General features: G+C 40.0%; 1 protein-coding gene and 1 long non-coding RNA gene across 3 annotated transcripts in view; both read right to left on the bottom strand.

Moving 5' to 3' along the window:
* The window catches only part of LOC141398587 (tyrosine-protein phosphatase 10D-like), a 365,390-nt gene that overhangs the window by 211,273 nt on the left and 133,877 nt on the right, over window positions 1-20,240 (bottom strand). The window lies entirely within an intron of this gene.
* Window positions 12,331-15,284, bottom strand: LOC141396801 (uncharacterized). The gene is made up of 3 exons (XR_012411246.1): window positions 13,671-15,284; window positions 13,115-13,368; window positions 12,331-12,549 (listed from the first exon to the last, which is right to left on the bottom strand). It is a non-coding gene; the product is annotated as an uncharacterized lncRNA (long non-coding RNA).

The raw sequence follows: 20,240 nt of genomic DNA, 5'->3' as shown, positions 1-20,240 counted from the left end.
GTTGTTAATGAGCGAGGGAAATGCAACAAAAGCTTAACACGAGTGCAACTTTAATGGCATACACCGCACACCATCAACAACAAGGCTAACGCCAACGCGCGAGCCCTGACACCAGACACCTGGGGCATATCATTGTCGTCGCCAAAATACATAAAGAAACCCGGCAACAAAATTATGGCTGCAAGCGAGCAAACGAGCTGTTGATGTTGATACCACCATCAAACCCATCAAGAAATAGCCAGCCAGCCCGCCAGGATAATATCACAAAGAGAGGAAATTGCAAAGTGTGGAAGGTGAAATGTTGTAGGAGTTGTTCGGCATAATAGTGTCTCCGAGAGAAAGAGTCAGTGAGATATGAAGGGAGGGGGCAATGTATGTAACATTGTGTCTGTTGGTTGGATGGTTTACATTATGGCTGCCATTATCACTAATTGCAACTTAATAAATTTTGTAAAGTTGGAAGTGAAAAAAAAACGACAACCGAAAAACAATTGAGCGGAAAACTTTAGCAGAACCGTCTTCCTTTGAATGGATATTATTTAGCACATTTCTGTGGTTTCCACAGGAAACTAAAAGTGCTTATTTCAACATAACTTGGAAATGTATTAAAACATTTTGGATATAAACTACGGTCAAACCTTTTTTATAAGGTTGGGTACTAGAGGTTAATACGCTTTGGGAAAACGTCATTATAATGAGACTATTTTGTGGGGAAATTCGTATTTTTTGGTGTATAAAAAAAAATTGTCAAATTGACGAAATTCGATAAAATTATTTGATCACAAAGTAAAAATACAACTGATAAAATATTTCACACATTGACTAAAATATTAATCGTTTTTTTATACAATTTTTTTCATCAAGAAAATATTTTTTTTTTCAAGCACAAGGTTGAATATTTTGATAAATATTTTTGTCAATATGTGTAATATTTTATCAGTTGTATTTTTACTTTGTGATCAAATAATTTGATCTAATTTTGTCAATATGAAAATTTTTTTATCGCCGGAAAATCGATAAATATTTGATTGAACCTTTGAATTTGTTTATCAAATGGCTAAAATTTGTTTCTGTGTAGGACAATAATACTAAAAATTATCCGTTATATGTATATTTCTTCAAAATATAGTCCAGCTTAAAATTATAAATTTTTTTCGGGAACAAGTTTATGCTTCTTGAGATAAAACCTCGCCATCACCAACTAAAATGGCTGATGTCAATCGCACGAATTGGCTCTGAAGGATTTGTTCCATACGCTCTGAGATACCTCAACAATTATGTATGTATTCCCAGCAAAATAAATTGGAAGTAGTGCAATGTAGACTAGTTATTTCACGGCATGTTTTAATGTAGTTCAAACGGAGTCGTGAAAGAGGCACTCCATTCCTTACATTTTAAGCGCATTCGGATACGATCTAATGAATGACATCCTTTCATCACATTTTAACAGCATCTGGATGCAGTTCAATCAGAGTCGTGAAAAAGGCGCTCCTTACATTTTAACGGCATTCGGATGCGATCCAACGATTGATATCAATTTCTCACATTTAAATTGCATCCGGATGCAGTTCAAGGAAGTCTTGAAAAAGGCACTCCGTTTGATACATTTTACAAGCACTTGCTCAGTGATCCCTAGCAAGCAAGCCAGTTTGTAGATACCTACATCTACAGAATTTTTTTCAAAAATAGAACAAGTGCGCACTTCAGCTAGAAGGCCAGCCGCTTAATGTGTCGAGGACTTCAGTTGCTATTGAATTTAATGAAGAAATTTCATAATTTTTGTTAATGTAATAAAGTTTGTAATCTTTTTATTTTACATAAATAATAAATTCTTTTTATTTTGCAATGGCTTGCATTTTTATTGCATCTTTGAACTGCATAAAAACATATTCCGAAGATTTTTTTTAAATTAATCTAAAGCACTGCATCAAAACACGTGCTTTGAATGTAAATTGGACTGCATCCTATTCTACCCTAAAGGGTTAGTTAAAACGCAGTGCCGAAGGGTTAGTTAAAATGCAGTGCTATTGGAATGCATCTTTCAGTAGTCACGCTCTTGTAAAAATCATGAGTGAAAATGCATAATTTAATTCACTTCCAGGTCACTTGTACATATGATTTAACTGCATCTTTGAAGGCAAACATTTTGCTGGGTTTGTATTCGTATATTGTCGTATTTGTGTTCGTATATTGTGTATTTTTCACCATTGGAACGGAATTATATCCCGGAATGCTTCCTCCGGGCTCCGTGACGACATAAAAAAGTACCCCTGGCCTGTTGAGTTCCGTGTGTCAGATCCGCATCCATCACATGTCACGTACGACGCTGCCCTGGTCTTAGTCACCTCCAGGACTACAGCGATAGGAGCCATGTATGTCTCAAACTTCTATGTCGTATTCATCATCGTCGTAATAAGAAAACCCCCACAGTATCCCAAACAACAGCAACCGCAGCATCTGACTCCACATATTGTTCTTCAGTGACCCGGAGAAATATCAGGGTCGCGGCGATCCAGGGAACAAGGTTCAACGTCATCTGCAGCTTGCATTGTTGCGATAATGATTAGCGGAAAGATCGCACAAGAAACGGAGGAAAAGGACTTCACTTCACTGTTGAGTACAGAGCTATCTCGCTTGAGCTAGATTCTAGTAAAGTGTGGTACTGCCGAGGTAATGTGAATATCTGTAGGATAAGATTGGACTGCCACAGCTCGCCAAATATCACTTTGTGGATCAAACCACCTGCCCATCATCGTCTCCTTAAATCAGAGACGCACTTCTTTGCAAAGACAGTATAGTGAGGGCGCCCACTGAGTTGTTTTTGCATGTGCTTCTCTCTCACTTACAGTGTAAGTGAATGCAAACAAACAATAAACATCATGTGGTTGTTGTTTTCTTCACTCATACATACACACATACTAAAACATTGATGGAAATTTTTGGGCTACGCTGCCTTAAATAGACCAGCCGACTTCATAAGCTCTGAACGCCATACTTTACTGAATAATGGGAAAGCTGATTGGCAAAGGTTTAGAGAATTTACCAGCCACCACTTCAGATAGCAGCTGCCCATTCCCTCAGATCCTAGGGTAGTTGAGAGAAATTTCCGCGACATAATCACTGCAGCATCCGCTTGCTACATACCTGCGGTGTACAACGCTGGCCGAGTAAATTAATAGCTCCACGTTTTGCATGGTGAACAAAGAGTCTCCTTCATTTGCTTTGCCTCAAATCATCTTCCTACCATCGTTTCCATTGACAGAACCCTTGCCAATCAGCTCTTCCATGGTTCAGAAAATTTACCAATCCAAGATCTGCCCAGTTCCTCTGATACTCGGGTAGCTGAAAGAATTTTCTCGTATATTATCACAGCTCCAGTCGCACGTTGCATAACTGCTGGTCGGATATCCGAAATTGGACCAAATTTCCCAGCTCAGGCGACGAGACTAAAAAATGAGCGGGAAGAGCTTCGTCGTACGAAATTTGAAGGGAATTTAGGCTTGAAGTCAACAGGCTAGTAGGCGGGCACAAGTGTAAAAAAAGATCACCCGAAGCAATGCAACATTCGTACAGGATAAAGTGAATTGTAGGCTAACCGTTGTCATTCTCTCACTCTCGAATCGGGGAAAGATAAAATGGTTGTAACATTCAATGGCGTGGCAGTGACAATTCTGAAGAGGTGCGCGTATTATTTTAACCGAGCACCTCAAGGTGATAGTTCGAAGATGAATGTATTAAGCCGTATAGAAGCCATCTCAGTCGCGGATGTACTACTAAAACTTAAGATGCGCGATTTTGCAGATGTCAGCCGAAACGCGAAATCATCCAAAGCGGTGAGATCACACAGAACAAACTCCCTCGTGTCGCCAATAGCGAAGATTATAGAATAACTAATCTTTCTCATGATGATGTCCAACATTAGCATGGATTCCGGAAAATCCACAGTGCTACAAGAGCATTGCAAGCAATATCCACACATATTAGTCGAGGATCTGAGCTATTGAAGGACTCTGATACCGTCAACTATGCCAAGTTGTTCGAGGACATATATAAGACTTCCCTCCAACGCCAGTCGTTTGTGGAATTCAGAAATAAGAAGACCCGTAGAGTGAAACAGGCAGTTCCCCAAGCAGGTGCGATATCTCCGGAACTGTATAACATCTAACTTTCTGAAATTCCACACCATCCAGACGCCATATATGTAGTAAAGATCTTGGTATCGGATTCTATTACTGATGACATAAATATCTAAATCCACTACCACACTGTTTACCACCTGGACGACTGAAATGATGTTCCACTTCAACATATTGGTCGATAGTGTCCTAATTCCGACCACAAACTAACCCACAATATTCACTTAACATGTTTAGGTAGTGCGGTCAAGCCACAGCTATTATCGATAAGATCAGATGTAGGAACAAGGTTCTCAAGTCGCTGAGCGGCATCACTTAGGGTGAAAGAATATTCAGACCTGCCAGAATGTAACGCTGAGGACTGCAACTGCCTGCTGATGACATCAGTGGACCATCTTAATGAGGAAACGGAAATTTTACCGGTGCAGCAGCACAACAAGATGCTGCAGTACTTGCTTGCAACAATCTAGAAGGCAGGCTTCTCCGACCCAAGCACGTTAGGAGATATTTTCATTATCTAGAAAGAGATCCGAAGATACAATCGAGAACCTCTAGATCAAGAAGTAGCATATCAGGCTGGCCTAAATAGCATTGACACCGATGCATTTACGCTGGCAGTACAAAGGTACAGTGTGAATGCCAAGACAAACACGAGTGGTTCCAGCCCAGTTCAGATCCGGACGATGCAGTCGCCTCAATTCATATTGGACCCACACTGTGGATTGAGACCGCACGACAGGCTGTATTTCTTTATTGCCCAGCTAACCCCAATCTCCAGGCTCTTTAGGGAGGCAGCCGGTCCAGGATGCATAACTTTTGAATCTGGCCAAGGAGGAACCGTAACCAGATAACTGAAAAAGTTATACGAATGATCATATTTTTGATGCTATTTGGAGGAAACTCTGCAAATCCTGAAATTATCTTCAAAAGAACAAAAAGTTCTAAGAAGGTTTGTATCGGACAACACCTACAAGTACCTATCTCACAAAATTTCAATATGCCCCTTGAAGTGTAGTTTGAGAGCTTAACTAACTTTTGAAAGGAAATTGATTTAACCTTTGCAGATTGTAATACAAGGTGGCGCAAAAGTAATCTTCCGAAGTTTTTTGGCTGTAATTAAAAAAAAAAAAAACATGAAAAATTTTGATTTTTCTTGTGGATTATTTTTATTTGGTCTTTTAATTTTTTTATATCAAATCGAGAATATGATATCAGATAAATGGCCGCCGCCACAGTTTATTGTCATTTGAGCCCTTTTCATTAGAGTTGTGCCAAAGGAACTATATGGAACTATCTCGTTCACTTCGCAGTTCCAATGGCCCACCTTTTTTCTTTGAACAAACTGCGTATACTTACTATCACACGTTATATTTAATGATGTTACTCATACGTTTTGGAACTAGTACCAGGAACTAGGAACTAGATGACCCAACTCTACTTTTCATGGCATTTTACATCACTTTGGCCAAAACTTCCGGCGATAGGTCCTAACATTCTTGACGGATATTGTCTTTAAGAGCTGAAAGAGTCTGAGGCTTGTTGACATAAACCCGCGACTTCAAAAAGCCCCAAAAAAAGAAGTCTGGAGCGCCTCATCACTCATGATTATTTTTGATTAAAAAGTCATCTTCCTCTTGGTGGTGATTAAGGATGGATTGATCGTATGTTAGACGCGATTGGCGGTCAGCGTTTAACAGCTGATGCACCGTCTGGACTTTGTACGGAAACATCTTCAAATATCGTACCAAAATTCGCTGTAAAGACCGTCAACTGATACAAATTTGCGTGGCACGTCGTCTGGTCTATATCGAAGGCGCTTCCGTGACATCCTCGGCTCCAGCAGCAATATTCTCTGCAGAACGGATACTCCGGGGTCTGCCATGCCTGGCAGCATCTCGTGTTATGCCAGTCTCTTCGAAGCGAGCGGCTAAACGTCTGCGACGAAATTCACGTTGTGCCAAAGTCACCGACCGACTATTGGTCAAATAAATAGTCACCAATATTCCGCGTCCTGGAGCAGTGTAGAGTAACATCGTTTATCAACGTGTATTTCGCATGTGTTTACTACACAAATGTCAAAACAGAACTGACATTAGGGGCCAATCGCAAAAATTATAGCATTTTCTGATAGGAGGATTACTTTTGCGCCACCTTGTATTTATCTCAAACCTAAATCATGTCATCAGCTACATTGGGCTCCAAGATGATGCAATGGTATGCACACCCGCTTGCATATTGACTTTCGGATTCGATTCCCAAGGCAGACAACAACACATTTTCAACAGTGGAAAAAATACCACTCTGTAGAGCGGGCATTTCCTAAATATTTCAGCAATTTGAAACTTATCTACAAATGCTGCTTTAAAACAAACCATTCGGAAGCCGGCGTTAAAATGAAGGTCTCATATTGTATCCCTGGGATGTTTGTGGGAACATGTGAATGAACATCATGGAATTTTCTAATTATCATCCCGAAGTAATTCTAGTTTATATATTGTTTTTAAAGGAAGATATTCTCAATCCCATCGAATACTAAAAATACATAATTTGCATTTCTTCTGAAAACTAAAAAACTTGCACTAACCATGTATTTTACTTCGCGTTTTCTCCCTTTAGCAACTTCTTAATGTATTAAAATTATTTCAAACAACTTTAAGTTTCACAGGAATACCGTTAAGCTCTACAAAAATACATAACGACTTTAAATTGTTATGCTCTATAGCAAAAGTAAGGGGGTTGCAAAGAAAAACTACCTCGACAGAAGAAGTACCTTAACTCAACAACAAAAACAACAACAGACCAAAAAAGTTCTCCCCTCTAAGCGGAAATAAAGAATATTTTCTTCACCTCAAACACCAAATTCAATGGAAAGAAACGCACCACGAACGATAACTAAAAGTCTTTGCCGTGACAGCCGTTCAGGAAAATGGTACTTTTTGGTTGGATGTTTTTTGAGTATATCTTTTAATTATTTGCAAAAGAGGGTAAAATACTATACCACACGACGAATGATGAAGAAAATGAAATCAAAAGAAGTAGGTATTCTATTCAAGAGACCAACAACAACAAAAGTAAGGCAACTACGGGCGACTGCACATAACAGTTCTCTTACTAATGATATTTATGTTTGGAGCGTCCCTTACACACAGACAAAGCCCATAACATTCCCTTATGGCTAGGATGAAGAATACTGCTTTATATTTATTATATTCTTTATCAACATCAACGTCATCCTCATGTGTAGAAACGGGGGAGTTGATGCAATCATTTGACCAAGATGTTGTCCGGGGATATGATGAATCTTTGTACAACAGTCATTAAAGGGAAATCCAAACTGGGGGCGATGGATTATTAAAGTTTTTCCTATTAAAGAAAAACACTAAAGGGAAACGTAAACCTACATTTTTATGCGGGGGTGGATTTTCTTTTGGACTATTCCATCGGAAGAATTTTGTTGTTTAACCACCACTGTGATGTAATACTGCTTAGATCGAACAAGCTGTCACCATCAGCATGTGAAATCCAACAATTTTAGATTGTAACACAGATGTTGTTAACGGCCTTTTTTTAAAAACATTGTCAAGATTTAAACTCCAATTTGGGTAATGAACTTCAATTAAGTTTTAAATATTTATTTGATAATAATTTACCCCTCCCTTCCAGACAGCCAGTAGCTATTAATAATGATAGCTGTCACTTTGTCAAGTTTGTGGAAAGTACAAACATACTTTGGTATATCTGTAAAAGTGTTTTAGTGTTTAAATATTTATTGGTATAAAAAGTTCTTTAAACATGTATGTCACTGCCAGACCGATCATAAAATGCTGTGCACATACATATATTATGTTAAAGTAGAACTACTTAGTTTCAAATATCTTTTAAAATTGGAAAGAAAAATAGAATAAACTCTACTGTGGGACGCAGCGATATATAGGAATATATCGCTTGAGCTAAACTTTAGTGACTGAAGAAACCAACGAACATCATTGTAGGAACATGGCACAGTGGATCCACCCATTGGTCAAAAATAAAAAAATGCTACGCTCGTGGTTTCTCTTCGCAGCAGCACAAAGCTGTAACCGGCGCATTGGATTGATTTTTACACTCTAAATATTTTTGGTCACTTTCTCCACACAAGTGGATCCACTGTGCGTGGGGAGGTGTCTCTCATATCACTAAGTGAATTTCAACATTTCGCCGAGTCCGAACGGACTGAACATGTAACAAAATACTCAAGCCAACATTATCCTGACGGGGTTTTTTATCTTTGAAACATTGGCTAGTTTGGCTGATTCTTCCTGATTGTCTTCCTTTAAATCAATAATGATATGGAGTATGGATTAATAATATTTGGATAGAGTTTGAAATATGTTGGTAGTAAAAGGAATTATGCAACTTTAATTGACCTGATCAACAAATCAAAAGGGCGCAGTACTGTAGGATCGGCTGAACACAGGACCGGCTGAATAAAAGCTGCTTATCGTGCGGTCCCTGCCAACACCATTAGCACCTTGAACTTTTCAGACCTTATATGTGTTGAGGATAGTTGAGTAGTCAGATCTAAGTTGCGCGAATGTGGGTCTGGTGCCTTAGGAACGGTTATTTCAACCCCCCCCAGGATGTTGTTGTAGGACATGTTTTGTTCATATATTCCCGTTAACATAACTACATGGAGATGAATCGACCTCAGTGTAGCAGTCTGTTGATGTCAGTTGGTATGACATGTTGAATGTTGGAGCATTATCTCCGAATGTCTTTCCGGATGTGTCTAGGCGATAGATCTTGTTCTACGATATGGTGATTGGTATGATGACAGTATCATTGCCTCCTTATGCAGATGGTAGATTGGTAGTGAAGACTGTCATGACGTTAGTTGGTAACGCACCGAGTCTACCAATAATTGCCTGCTTCACCATACCTCCAAAAATAATCACACGTAACTGGTTTCTGAGACTTTGTATATCACTGCACGCAGAGAAGAGATATTGTAGGGGCAATCATATTCTAAGAACAAAATAGTGTATTTTAAAAATCTGAAAATATATATTGTTGTTTCAACCATATATTTTGTGTCAGGCACCATAATGGGACAAAATGTATTGTTGCTCCAACAAAAGACATTTTCAGATTTTTAAAATATACTATTTTGCTCTTAGAATATGATTGCTCCTACAATATCTCTTCTCTTCGTGTGCTTTGGAGAGCTGTTCAACCTTTCTAATGTTGGGATTAGAAAAGCAAAAGACAAGTTTTCGATTTTTTTTAAAGTCCTCCTTTCGATTTTGGTCAGCCTTTGGTCGAAATCTGTCAGACAATTTGGATTCGATTTAGCTATTTCCGTCTGTCTGGCTGGCCAGAGCGCCCGATAACTCTCGAATGGATTAACCAGTTTGTTCCTTACAAGGCGAGTTTCGCTAAATATAAGAGCGAGAAAAAACGTGACAAGAAAAAGTCCTGGGTCAGTTTATGCGAGTCACATGATACGTGGTTAAACTCTGTTCTTCAGACGCTATGCCATCTTGTGGTGGGTGACCTATTTCACAGGTTGTACCGACGTTGGTATCGTTCGCACGGAGTGTACCGATTTCCAAATTCAAGCGGATGTGGGTATGGATCTCATTGGAAAGGTGGATAGCAGAAACAAGATAAAATTGACAGTCAATAAATTCAAACCGTATAAATAACCTGGTCCATATGGTATAACACCGGCGATGCTCCAATTTGCCTCACCGTGAATATACCAAATATTGGAGGAGATCTATAGGGCTTGTCTATCTTCTCCGTACGTAGTTAGTATTCACCAAAAGACCTCTTCCAGTGCTTGGAAAAGTACTGGAGAGGATAATGGTTCATCGACTTCAGGAGAGACTTACTGGCGCAAAGTCTGAATGGCAGTTTGGGTTTAGACCAGGCCGTAGTATAGAAGACGCATAGTTGCATGTAAAGCGCTGTGTGGCTGAGTCTTCGAGTCGATATGCCTTGGGCATATTCGTCGATTTCAAGGGTGCTTTTGACTACCTTTGTTGGTCAAGAGTCCTTGTTCGCCTACAGGAAGTAGGATGCCAGGAGATTAAGCTTTGGCAAAGCTATTTCTCAGATCGGTGGCTTGCTCTATTGGTGCAAACAATAGAGTCTCCATTGATGTTGTTCTGGGTTGTCCGCAGGGGTCCATTTATGGTCCATTTATTTGGAAACTAATGATGGATCCACTTCTGCAACAACTCAGCTCGATTTGCAAGGTATGTGCATTTGCAGACGATTTGCTCATTCTGGTTGAGGCTCAATCTCGTTCTGAGATGGAACAGTTGGGCTCCAGAATGATGTCTATTGTTGGCACTTGGGGTACCAAGGTTGGTGTCCAAGTCGCTAGAGAGAAGAGTGTGACAATGCTACTCAAGGGTAGATTGTCTGGCAATCGACATCCGAGCGTCGTCTTCGATGGTCGAGGTCTCTCTTATAAGACTGAAGTGAGGTATTTGGGCATCACAATGGGTGAGAGGATGAATTTCATCACTCACTTAGATCGGCTCTAAGGCAAAATGTGCAGCGTTGTTAATCCTGTTCGTCGCATTTTGCGCTCGGATTGGGGTCTGACTAGACGTGCGTTGTGGGTGGTATATGGTGGTCTGCTTGTTGCCTGTGCAACATACAGGGCCCCCATATTGCACACTGCAGTTACAGGGTATGGGTATCGTAAGATACTGTCATGTCAGCGCATTATGACGCTGGCTTGTCTCCCTGTATGCCGCACAGTGTCTACTGAGACTATGCAGGTGTTGTTGGGTGTTCTTCCTCTTGACCTGGAAATGATACGTGCAAATGTGTCATTTTTAGCCAAGAGAGGTTTGCCGATCGTTCCCACTGATTGGGCAGTAGAAGGTGTGGAGAGCTTGGGTGCCCTGAATTGCAAGGCGCGGCTGCGTGAGCTCGTAACATCTAGATGGCAATCTAGATGGAACGAGTGCCAGAATGGGCGAGTATCATTTAGGTTTATCCCGGATTTTACTTTTGCCATGGCGAACCCCGACTTTGGTTTCAGCCTTCATCTGGTATTTTTATTGACTGGGCATGGGTCTCTCAATGCATTTTTGCATAGTAGAAACCTTTCTGGCACTTCATCGTGCAGTAGTGGGGCTCCAGTCGAAGACTGGCTGCATGTGTTGTGTGAGTGTCCTATATGAGGACTTCAGGAACCTAGATTCCATGGGTGTCACCAAAGTTGGTGGCCAATGGGATGTGAGTCATGGCTAGCTCTACTCGTGGCTAGATCTACTCGTGCTAGCCTTGGAGACTTTGCACATAGGGTGTTCCGCCTTCGCAGAGCGTTAGTGCAGGTGTTGTTTCTATGTTGTTGCGTTGGGGCTTTATAGGCTTAACCGCGTATATTGCCACGGGGGGTTACCATTCCCCTGGTCACATGGCACCGAAACTTGAAGTAACTCGGTTACGAGATCTGACCAGAGGTAATTTTTCTGGTACCGCAGGTGGTATGGAATAATGGGGAATCTCAACTCTCCACCATGCCATCACAGATCTTTTAGATCTTGTCGGGGGCACTTTCAAACATAATCGGTTGCCGTCTCGCTCCTCGCATTCAGAAAGCTACGTCCATGTAAACGTGGTGACTAGACTCCTACATCAGTGTAACACTTGTGTTGCACTCTTCCCATTCCCCGATCGTGCCTAAACTCTTTCTCACTTTGGGTTACCAGTCCCGTGTTGTATGAAACAAAAACTGGTAGTAGTTTCTACTACGAAGTCTGACCGGAGACTTTTTGGTACCGCGTGAGTCAGGAGCCCCTAGGTCTGTTGATCTAGCCTGACTATAGAGAGGCACCTATTGGTTGTAACGCGGTGGTTGTGGTTTGGACCCAAATCGCAGGAGTTGCATTATCAATCGGGTGCTGCGACCCATAGAGCAGCAGAGGTGTAAGATAGTCCTCCACCCCCTACCAAGAGGGAAGTGAAGCCCACAATTGTGGATCTTCGAATTGGTACCTGCGGGATAGACTTGGGGACTCTGTAATTCCAACGGGGCGATGGCCGACGCATTGTATCGCGACCCCCGGTGCAATGGTACACCATGGTTAGAGCCGTCAAGGCGAGAATCATGTAAAACCCCCTCGACTTCATTCACCAAAAGACCACAGACCCATTCGATAATCCTCCTTCCATTCCTTTGGACCTCGTAATATTTCTTTTTTTGTGAAAGGTACCCGAAGGAATGGACCGATATAGTCCATTCGAAACTGATCTATGGAATATGGTTCATTCCTTGGTGTAACTTTTTTTGAAAAATTTTTCTTAAAAGTGCACTTTAAGACCTGCTCTCAAATTTTTTTGATTTTTTTGCAACATGTTCTCGGGAACGCAGTTACGAGGTACAAGTTTTTTCAGGGTAATCCCATAAAAGCTGCAAAACCCCCTACGGTCACCATGTTTAGTGTCTGGTGTGTGCAGACTGAGGTCGATTGTGCTCAAACGTTGGCAATCTTAAAATCTCACATAACTAAACCCGTTAAGGGTTGCCGCTTAAAAAATCCAACATCGATTGTTTAAGGGATGCACAATATCAGTTTTGACTGCCCATTTTTGCTCAAGTGTCGGTTACTTGCCAGCTGCTTTTTTGTCTATAATCAGGCAACACTAAAATATATTGTGGTTGTTGGACAGTTTGACAACAATCGTTATTTCAGAAAAACCGACCTCAAAACTGATTGTGTGTACCCCGATTTACGTATTCCTAGTCGAAGTGAGATCAAACTTCCCACCGGGCCTTGCCGAATTTTGTATACCCTCCACCATAAAATATTCTGAACTAAAACGGAATAATTATTTTCTATCCTGTCCACAATTTGAGGCGGAGATATTCTATGACCACTGATTTTCAATTGGTTGGCAATCTTATATGGGGATAAATCAAAGTTTGAACCTATGTTGATAATTGTTGGTGGAGAAGTTTTGTGACCACTGGAAACCTCAAATTTCGAATTACTGATACTTCGGTCAAAAATTTTAGTTAAAATCTTCAAAATACCGAAAATCGGGAGATTATATGGAGGCTATAACAAAACGTGGACCTATATTGAAAATGTTTGGAGGAGATGTTTTGTGACCACTGGGAACCATAAATGTTAAATTACAGGTAGTTCCGTCAAAAATGTAGCTAAAATCTTCAAAATACCGAAAATCAGGAGGTACCTTTATATGGCGGCTGTACCAAAACGTGGACCTATGTTGACAGTTTTTGATGAAGATATTTTGCGATCACTCGACTGTCAAATAACAGGTAGTTCGGTCACAAACTGTAGCTACAATCTTCAAACTACAGAAAATCAGGAACTACCGTTAAATAGGGAGGCTATACTATAACATGGACCTATGTTGAAAGTTTTCTCGGGGGAGATGTTTTGTAACCACTGGGAAGTCTAAACGTCAAATTACAGATAGTTCGGTTAAAAATTGGAGCTAAAATCCTCAAAATACCGAAAATCAGGAGGTACTGTTATATGGGGGCCGTACCAAAACGTGGACCTATGTTTACAATTTTCAGTGGAGTAGGTTTGTGACCACTGGGAAGTCTAAAGGTCAAATTACAGATAGTTCGGTTAAAAATTGTAGCTAAAGTCCCCCAAATACCGAAAATCGGGAGGTACTGTTATATGGGGCCATACCAAAACGTGGGCCGATATAGCCCATCTTCGATCGCTAGATCGTCATAGAATTTTATACTGATCAAGAATATATATACTTTATATGGTCGCAAATGATTAGTTCGATGTGTTACAAACAGAAAAACAAACTTAATATGCCCTCCACATTATGGTGGAGGGTATAACAATATTTTTTTATCTACACCCTAAGTGCTGCCTGCCAGCGACTTGAGGACCACCATGTTCCTTATTCTGATTTCATCGCAAATAGCAGCAATTGGGCCGGACGATTGGTAAGAGTGGTGAGCTTCGTAGAACCAACCATAATGAATCCAAAGCTCTTTCCGCAAAATCTGTAATTGGGACCGAGTTCTTTTGCAAGGTAACCATGGTATGACCATGAATGTTGTGCTTCTCTGCTATCTGTAGCAGTACGTAGCATATAAAAGAGATATCGTCGAACCCGTGATGGAACCACAGCCTGATTAAACAGAAAACTAACACTAATTTAATATTGGCGTCAAGTTCAAAAAGTTTCTACTACTACATGCCTATAGTAGTGTACAACTATTTCACTAAATTTATTGTAGGACTTCCCGCCCAACCTCGTGTACAAATTCTACAACTGACAACAAAACAACAACAAAAAATCTCCAAACGAAATGAATGGATAAAGTTGTTTGAAAGCCAATTACTGAGGTTTCTTCTTTTTTTTTCTTATTTTGCCTTTGTGCAAATGAAACTTCTTTTAACACGATATTTTATTTATTTGTTGGTTTTTGTTTGTTTTTTTCTTTTTTTACTTTGCAGTTTGTTTCTAAAAAGAAGAAGCGAAGAAAACTTTGTGTCTGGCACACAACACTATGTCGCTTCCCTGCTTAAGTAACTTCCTTACAATGGATGTTGTAGAAGGTGATTGTGGTGGTGCAGATGGTAAGTAGGGAACTTAAGGATATAATAATTTGTATAGCTGCAGCATCATTTAGTGTGCTGGGAAGCTAAAATGTAAAGATTTGAAAAGATTTGCCATTATCACTATACGGCCACGTTTTACAACACCAACACCACTCGCCTGTGAGCCAATGATTCCTATAATTTGTTGCTAGCATTGTTGTTGCCATGGTTATGGCGGCATTTGATGTCATTGTAATGAAAACAACATTTAATCGGTTACCTAGACAGTGATTTTTGCCAGAAAAAAAATCTTTTCAATGTTGTACTTCCCGTCGTTTCTATTCTTTTGGATTTTTGAGGGTGATAGTTATAACATCAATGGCTGGCTGGTTGGTTGCATCATCATCACTATGCTTATAATCACCACCAAATTACAAGCTTGGAAAATATAGCAAATAAATGGTGTACTTTTCCACAATAAGACATTGGCATTGTAAGTTTTATAAAGAAGAAAACTATTTCATAGAAAACTATTTTTTGTCTCTCGTCTAAAAGAAAATAGTAGAGGAAGAATGAATAGAGAAGCAAATAAAAGAAAAGTTGAACAACCACGATAAGAGCTATCTAAAGTTGTCTCGAGTTTGTGGTTATTCATTGAACTAGTCTTTTATTTTTTAGATGATGATGTACATACATATATGAAGTTTATTAAATTCGAAGCAATGTGAAAATGTATATTTCAGAAATTATCAGTTACATAATTCTTGGTTCCTATTTAAATTTTTGTAAATATCATGATATTGGTAGCGATCAGTAAATTTTGCAAGCTGTCAGTGCGTTTTGTAAACATTTTTCTCTGCAAAAAAGAAAGTGATGAAGTTAAGCCAATGGGGGAATACTCCAGACTTAAGCAAGTTTTGTAAATATTATTAGTTTACAGACCACCGTGGTAAGCACGTCCGCTTTGCACTTAGAAGGTATGCGGTGCAATCCCTGACCAGAACATCAACATTTTCGGTGCTAGCAAATCCCCTCAGCGTAATGTTGGTTTAAATTTCCAGAATATTTCTCTTCAAGTGGTGTCGGAATCCTTTTTTCCTGGTCAAAACTCTGTAACTTTTGAACGGATAGAGATATTTTCACAATTGTTTTTTTTTTTTTTTTGACAGATAACACTTTCAGCTTTCCGATAAATTTAAAGCCGTTAAATCTAGCGGTTGCAGAGTAATTGAAGGTCAAAGTTTAAAATTTGAGTTTTTTGTTTTCATATTTTGCATCAAAATATGAGTGTTTTTGTGTTTTTCATATGTTCTCACTATTTAAAACCCCCATTAAACTAACCAAAAAAAAAAAAAAAAAAAATAAAAAACAAAAAACTTGGAAAAAATTTTTTCAATTTTTTTATTTCAACAAATTTAAATTTATTTTAAATTGAAAAAAAAAACACTTCTTCGGTTATAAAAATTCATATATAAAAAATGTTCAGTTGTGTGAAAAAATTATACTTTATATGGGAAGCGGTATGGAAAACACACATTTTTACCCATGTAATTTCAAAAAAGTTAAAAAGTGTTTAACGGGCTGAACAGTTCAGGTACAAAAGTAAATATGGGCTGAAAGAGGACAGCCTCGAGCATCATTTTGTGAAAACTAAACTTTGTTCCAAGCTGTTCCCTAAAAGTTCTAGTCCACTAAACTTGGAATTTCACTAAAGTTTAGTACCTGAGGAAAAATAAAATAGCTGTGTACGTGTAAACGCTACGGTAATTTATTAAAACGTCTCTTAAAGGCAACAATCCTACCTGTAACTAACAAGACACAATGAACAAAATATATGTTATAGTTTCTGAGAAATAGCTGTTTCTTTCTCCAGAAAGTTGCAAAAATTAAGTATTTTCCAAAATTGAGAAACATTTTTCGTTTTTAGGAGTACGCCACGCCCACACCTTCCAATACTTTGATCTAATTTTTTGCTTCCCTTAGTTTCGATATGTTTACTAACGAATTCCACAAAAAATTAACACTCGGTGACAACAAAAAATGGGGGGTTTGGCCAGAAAAATCGATTTTTGAACCACTGTGTGTCGTAAGACACGCCGTTCGGGCTCAGCGATAAGAAGTAGACCCCATATCATTGAGCCAATATGAATTGGCGTGCACGCATTAACCCACTTAGCGCCGAGATTTTTTTTTTCGAGAAAACTTAAAATTGTTTATGAAAATTATATTTTTGAGACTTTCTAAGCATTTTTTAAAAAAATAACTTTTTTCTGTAAAACTTATAGTTCTCTTGCAATCGGGCCTTCTTTTAAAAGTGCCAAAAACTGGTAGGTAATATAGGTGTATCCTAATATGCCAAACTCTTGGTTTTTGGTTGAGAAAATACACTTACTATATTCCTAACAAATCCTTGACTTTATATGTTTCCAACATTTCGGATTAAATTTTTATCGCACATTTAAATTTTTCATTAAAAGTCGAAAATTACAAAAAAGTCGATTTTTTTGAACAGCTTGGGTTTTAGGCCGATTGTGTGGAAACGCATAGGCCATATGAAGCTTAAGCGTGAAATGACAGATAACGGACAATACTATAGCAAAATGCAAAAAACCCCACAAAAATATTCGAAAAAACCATAGTTTTATGTCAATTTTTGCAAACATTTTTTGTGGCGTTTAAACGACCAGTGGCTTTATCTGGGTTAATAAGAGAGAAGTCTCCGTTATCCCTTCGGGGTGTTACTCAATTCAATTTGTTAAGAGGACCTATATATACGGTGAAAGGCGCCAAGCAACGCGTAATTTTGCTTAGGCTGGAAACTTATGTAGTAACCCTCGTATATTTACTACATTTTCATTCAAGAATATTGGTCACCGTACCAATGTAGGACGTTTGTTTTGGGACAACGTGCTTTCATTTTGAAGCTGGGGTATGTTCAGTGATACAATAATTTATTTTTGTGACGGTCCGATGCACGCTGGTGTATCGCCCTAAAGCCAAGGGCACGTTTTACCACTTTAATTGACTCAGACGACAATACAACCAAAATCTTCCTACGGTGACCTACACTATCATCTCAAGCTGAGGGCACGTTTTACAACCCCTCTCAGCTAAGCTGAAACAACACAACATTTACTTCCACCGGTAGTCGAGGGCACGTTTTGTAAAACCCAACTTGTCTCAACAATCGTCCACAAACGACTGTCTCGTTTGTCTCCGCAGCACATTTTTTTGTACCTGCTGGTGGCTGATCGTCGTTTGATTCAATTTTCATGGGCGCACAGTGGTTCAGAATCACCGAAATGGATGTGGATGATTAGCATTCCTATTGCATCAGTCTATTCAATACAGTCCTATTTTGCTTGAGTATTGCTCTAATGGCCCATACATGGAAAATATGGGGTAGCAGACAGGTGTGGAACTGCCGATTTAGCAGATTTAGTGGGGAGTGTCACAGTTCGGCAGACATAACCATCGTGTCACCTTGCCTGACAAATGACGTCGCCTGACAACCCGTCGTTTCTCTTGGATCAGGCTATCTCCCAACATCAGCAGACCCCCGATTTCATCATATCTGAACGCCGCACTTTTGTCAATCATTGAAAAGCTCATTGGCTTAGTTTCAGGGAGATCCCTAAACCCCTATTTAGAGATCTGCCCAACCCTTCTGATGTTCGGTAACCAGAAACCACGTTCCGAGACATCATCACTTCTGCAGCCATTCGGGTTATAACTACTGGTCGAATACCCGAAGTAAGTCCAAATTTCCCAGCAGAGGCAAGGGGATCAGCAAATGAGCGTGAAGAGCTTCCTCGTGTCAACCCCAGTGACCCTAAAATCAGGGAGCTGACACTAGAATTTAACAGGTTGGTCGTTGAGCATAAGCGGAACAAGTGGATAAATCATCTAAAGGGTTGCAACATTGAAGCCGGAATAAGTGAATTGTGGGCAACGGTTAAGTCACTCTCGGAAGAAGAAAAATAGGACTTCAGTCACGTTTGACGACGTTACGCTGACTTTTCCGAAGAGGTTCGCAAGTTATTTCAATCGACAGTTCGTCGAGCACCTCGAAGAGGGGAGTAGAATGTAGAGTAGAGAAGAATGAGCCTGAAGAGCTTCCTCAGCAATCCCCCGTGACCCCAGAGTTAGGGAGCTGACACTAGAAGTTAACAGGTTGGTCGCTGAGCATAAGCGGAACAAGTGGATACATCCCCCCCTCTCCCTTAACTTGCCTCCACTTGCCACCCATAAAGTTCCCACGAACACTATACAAAAATGTTGCCAAAAATATATCAATTAATTTTTACTCGATTTTACTCTTCGAGTACTCTATTTCGAGTATTTTCACTCCCACTCTTATTTTTTAACCCCGAGTACTCGCGAGTACTCCCAAATAAAACAAAAGAGTGGAGAGTGAACTTCTTTTAAAACTCGCACTCTTCGAGTACTCCCACTCGCAAACACTTTTCACTCGCGAGTAAAAACGAGCAAGTCTGAAATATGCTTCGCGAGTGACGAGAAAAAGTAGAGTATACTCGTTTTACTTTTTCTACTTGCGCGAGTACTCCAGCTCGATTTTCACTCGCGGGTAGAATTCCAGCGAGTATTTCGGAGCTCTGCTTCAGTCACATTTGGCGACGTTACGCTGACTGATCCGAAGAGGTGCGCAAGTTATATCAATCGACAGAAGAATGAGCCTGAAGAGCTTCCTCAGCAATCCCCCGTGACCCCAGAGTTAGGGAGCTGACACTAGAAGTTAACAGGTTGGTCGCTGAGCATAAGCGGAACAAGTGGATACATCCCCCCCTCTCCCTTAACTTGCCTCCACTTGCCACCCATAAAGTTCCCACGAACACTATACAAAAATGTTGCCAAAAATATATCAATTAATTTTTACTCGATTTTACTCTTCGAGTACTCTATTTCGAGTATTTTCACTCCCACTCTTATTTTTTAACCCCGAGTACTCGCGAGTACTCCCAAATAAAACAAAAGAGTGGAGAGTGAACTTCTTTTAAAACTCGCACTCTTCGAGTACTCCCACTCGCAAACACTTTTCACTCGCGAGTAAAAACGAGCAAGTCTGAAATATGCTTCGCGAGTGACGAGAAAAAGTAGAGTATACTCGTTTTACTTTTTCTACTTGCGCGAGTACTCCAGCTCGATTTTCACTCGCGGGTAGAATTCCAGCGAGTATTTCGGAGCTCTGCTTCAGTCACATTTGGCGACGTTACGCTGACTGATCCGAAGAGGTGCGCAAGTTATATCAATCGACACTTCGTCGAGTACCTCGGGAGAGAAGAGTACTACGACGCGTTAGATCTCTTCCAGTCGATTATGAAGCGAATGTCAAAAGGAACGCTAAATCATCCAATGTGTTGGGCCCTGATGGGGAATCTCCATGGTAATACTGAAACAGATGAATGTTTCGGGAGTCGAGTATCTCACTAAAGTTCTCAACCTATAGTTCCCGAAGTCTGCAAAATGGGAAGGGTGGGTGGCCAGTTGTCAGCAAATGTGAATAGGACAGGCCGGTTTCGCGTTTATCGCCTGTAGC

The sequence above is a fragment of the Musca autumnalis genome, unplaced genomic scaffold (genome assembly GCF_047663935.1).
Source record: "Musca autumnalis isolate F117 unplaced genomic scaffold, ASM4766393v1 scaffold_3, whole genome shotgun sequence".
Lineage (NCBI taxonomy): Eukaryota > Metazoa > Arthropoda > Insecta > Diptera > Muscidae > Musca > Musca autumnalis.
The sequence above is the reverse complement of the archived record's forward strand: the minus strand, read 5'-3'. Positions and strand labels throughout refer to the sequence as shown.